The sequence below is a fragment of the Empidonax traillii genome, unplaced genomic scaffold, assembly GCF_003031625.1.
Source record: "Empidonax traillii isolate 1590-97213 ecotype Southwest subspecies unplaced genomic scaffold, ASM303162v1 scaffold2393:size25216, whole genome shotgun sequence".
NCBI classification, from domain to species: domain Eukaryota; kingdom Metazoa; phylum Chordata; class Aves; order Passeriformes; family Tyrannidae; genus Empidonax; species Empidonax traillii.
Genome location: NW_020957586.1, coordinates 21,089 through 25,216, shown reverse-complemented (window position 1 = coordinate 25,216; position 4,128 = coordinate 21,089).

Below are 4,128 nucleotides of genomic sequence, written 5' to 3'. Positions count from 1 at the left end.
CCTTCCCTCCATCTCCCCCTCCCCAGCTAATGGCTCTGAGTAGGAAAAGTAATTCCTGCTCTGACCCAGTGGAAATGAAATGCTTCCCAACACCTCTTAGGTGGGTTCCAGTGGCACTAATTGATGCAGCAGGATGGGAGATGGGGCTGGGGGTGGAGGGAAAGCAGCCAAGTTACACCGTGGCAATCATGAGAGGGGCTTTAAAGAGGAGCTTTGCTGAGCTATTAGAGGGCAGGAGTTGGATTGAGCTTGATAGTCAATATTTCTAGTTGTTTCCCATACATTTGCCTTCCTGGGTTCGTTTCTGGGCACTGTTGGCAGTGAACAGTGAAATAACAGCCACAACCAACTCCTGGAGTACAAAACTGTTTGTATTAGTGAGTTCTGCCCATGCCAGGCAGGTGGGCACCTTGGTGGGAAGGTACCTGCTGCAAAGCCACACCAAAAAAAAAAATGAGGTTGGAATCTGAAGAAAATAAGCAGATTAAGAAAATTAAACCCATGAATGCTTTCAGAGGTTGTTTTCTGCCTGCCAGGCTCCTTCACCGGGGGGGTTTAGACCAAACACCCCCACGAGGCAGGACAGGACGTGAGAGCGACACTGGGGGGGAGATCAGGGGGAAATTCAGTGTCACAGCTGGCATTAGACCTGAGCACCTGGCCTAGGGACCCCACTGGCACCTCTGCTGAGGAGCTGGTGGGTGCTGGAGCCGGGCTGTGTGTTATTGGTGTGGTTTATCTGTGGTGTCCAAGGGGCCGTCCCTGCTCACAGGGAGGGTGCCAGGTCATGGTCCCGTCGTGCCCTCTCTCTCAGCTCTCTGGTGACGGTGTGCAGGTGGTCCCCAGCGTCCTGTCGGTGTGCTCTGGTTGTTTTATGCATTCCTGTGTTTTCTCTCCCCTTCTCTGCCGTGCTCTCTCCGTACCCCCCCTCTCTACCCTTGGCGCTGCCCTCGAAGCCACACCAACCCCAGGTACCGTATTTGGAGGTAACAGGCATGGGGTAAAAAGGTGCTTTCTGTGCTGCTGATTAAGCATGAGCTCCGTTAACCCTTTCAATGGCAAAGCAGAGCCCCGAGGGGGCCCAAATTGGGCATTCAGAGCGATGGCAGGTGAAAGCAAAGCCCCCACAGGCAGAAGGGACAAGGGCAGGCTCCACAGCGGGGCCTGCAAAGATCAAAATGTCCCTGAGTGGGGCTTGAAAGCTCCCAGATGCCTAATGATGGCCAAAGCCACCACTCACTGCAGTGGCCACACACTGAACAAGCCCAAAGGAGAGCCAAGTTGCCCATTAAAGAGGTTTTTTTGCCCTATTAAAGAGGGGGTTTTGCTCTGTTAAAGAGGGGTTTTCTCCCAGATAAAGAGCTTTTTAATCCCAGCTCTGCAAAAAGCCCCTCTCCCTTTTTAAGCCTCTCCATCTCCCCCCCTGCCAAATGCAGAGTATTTCCAGCCCTGACTCGCTGGTGCCCACCCAGCACCTGTGCCCTGCCCCGTGGGACCTGAACTGCATTTTTATCTCCCCCCTCAGGTCGCTGCTGGAGCAGCTGCCAGCCCTGGGGGTTTCCTAGTGCTCAGGCACCACTCAGCTCCCCGTGGCTGTGCCAGGGCTGTGCCAGGGCTGTGCCAGGGCTGTGCCAGGGGCACGAGCATCCCCATTGAAAGGGTTAAGGACACGTTGGTGCCACAGCTGTGCATGTCTGCATGGGGGGCTGTCGCTGGCTTGGCCCTCGGGGCTCTCCCTCCAGCAGCAAAGCTGAGAGAAGCCTCTCACAGTGCCGGGGGTGGGCAGCACCTCCTCCTGCTTCCCTGGAAAACCAAACCCCCCCCCCCCTTCCCTCCCCCCCGGCGCCGCCCTGCAAAGCCAGGAGCACAACTTCTGGCTCCCACCCCTCCCACCCGCTCCAGACGTGCCTTCCCACTCACAACACACACTCTCAGCCGTGTCCCCAGCTCAGAAGGGGATGGGGAGTTGGCAGTGGCAGAGCCAGGGGGTGCAGCCACCCCAAAACCCCACCCCAAAAAGGCCGTGGAGGAGCTTTTGGTGTGCGTGGAGCAGCAGCTCTCGTTCCCCTGCACCCAGGGCTCTCTAAGAGGGCCTGCTTTGCCTTTGCTGGACGCAGCCCTGGGGCTGCCCAGGGAGGAGCAGCTTCCCAGGGAAGCCTCTTCCCGAGGGATACAAGTGCAGGAGCAGCTCTCTGCACCTGTAGGTTTTGCTTTCCTGCCTTCGTAGATGTTTCCCCTCCTCTCGTTTTGTTGCAGTGGTGTCTCTGCCCAGCATTATTTTGCATTTTTCCCCCCCTTTCTGAACAGATGCCAATCTTTTCCTCTTTTCCTCTTCCCCCCACCCTCAAAAAATAGAAAAGGAGGTAACAGATTGGTCTGCTTTGCGTGGTGGGGACCTGAAGATGGACATATTTTGGCTTAGAGGATCTCCATCCTCCAAGTCCTGGAGGGCTGTGCTGCTGCTACAGCTCTTCCTCCACCCAGGGTTTAGCTCATCCACAAGAATCCAGATTTTCTTTGTGGATCAGGATCACCTAAAGGACTTCCCTGCTTGCAGTGGATATTGCTGAACTCTGGAAGCATGACCTGATCTCTTTATCCCTCCAGTGTCGTTTCGCTTCGGGCTTCCTTTCTTGCCCCACCAGAAGCCAGAGGAGTTAGCTGCTATTGAAAGGGTCATTCTCCAAGCACAGAGCCCATCCCTCTGTTTTCCACCTTCCAGTAGGAGAAACATCAAACTGGAGGGAAGGGCCAGGGCTGAGAGAAGCCTGAGATGAGGAAGTGGAGCAGTAGGTCACCGAGTGCTCACTCTCAGCGTCCCCCTCCCAGGGCAATCCAGGCACAATCAGCCCTGGGAAGATCCCTCTCACATCCCTGTCCTCCTTCTTTGCTGGCTGTCATTTCTCCTCAGCACAGGAGCTGTTACACAGTGTGAGCAGTGCTGGGCTCCGTTTCTCCTCCCAACAAGTCCTGGTTCCAGTGAAATGCTGCTTGACCCTTCCCAGCTCCGCTCACTGACCCAGATTCGGGGGATTTTTACGGATTCGTGCCAAGAGTTGCCTTAAATCGCAGTAAAACGCTCTTTGCCATGGGCTGCTGGATCTAAGAGAGAGTAAAAAGGTCTTTTTTTTTTTTTTTTTTTTTTTCCCAGGGGTAACCTCACCCAGGCGGGGTCAGGGCTGGGCTGTGTGGGTAGAGGAACTGCACCAGGCTGATGAAATCAAAGTGAAGTGCAGGGACTTTCCCTTAGGAAAGGCTTTACCTTTCCCAAGCCAGACCTGGGTGAGAGGAGAGGTGATATGGGAAAAGAGAAAACATCTAGAAAGGGCTCTGATTTATGCTCTGAGTGAGGGGGAAAAAAAAAAATCAAAACTGGATCCTCTGCCACCCCTGTTGTGTGTGGGAAAACATCATCAGGAATCATAAAGAGTATTGGTTTTAGACTTGAAGGGAAAAAAAATGACTTTTCTCTGTTCTCTTCGTGTCGTTCCATAATTAGGAATTGGAGGAGAAAGATCCTATTGTTCATTTTAGGAACAGAGAGAACTGCTGACCCCTCTCTTTTGGAGGCTGCTCAATCACCCCTTTCTATTCTTGAATCTCTTATCTTTTCACATCAGACTTGCAGCACTTTTATGGTGAAGACTTTACAGTTTCCTCCTGTTGTTACAAACCGAGAGGGCGAGAGAGGGAAAAAATAAATCTCGGATTTGCCCAATCATCAAAAATCATGAAAAATTAATCCCAATTTCTCCAAGCCTAATTATTTGGCAGACACACCCAAGGGAAAGCTGTTACTCCAGCCTAACAACACATTAAAAGCACTTTAAATAATTAAAGAGGAGCATAGCTGGGGATTGTTTCCTGTATTTTGCAAAAATAAATGCAACCACTCACTGAACTTAGACTACGCAGAGCAGGGCTTGAGTCCTCTCTGTAGAACCTCCCTCTTCAAATATCCCCTTTTGCTGTTCTGATTCTTCCTCTCTGTTCTTTTTTTTTTCTAATCTGAGCTTCAAACAGGGTTTTTTTTTTTTTGTTCAAGGTTTGGGCTCCTTTTTCCTGGTCCAGTCACAGGAGCAAAGCAGCAGCAAAGAGCTCAGCGTCTCTCATCACAGGAACTATTAA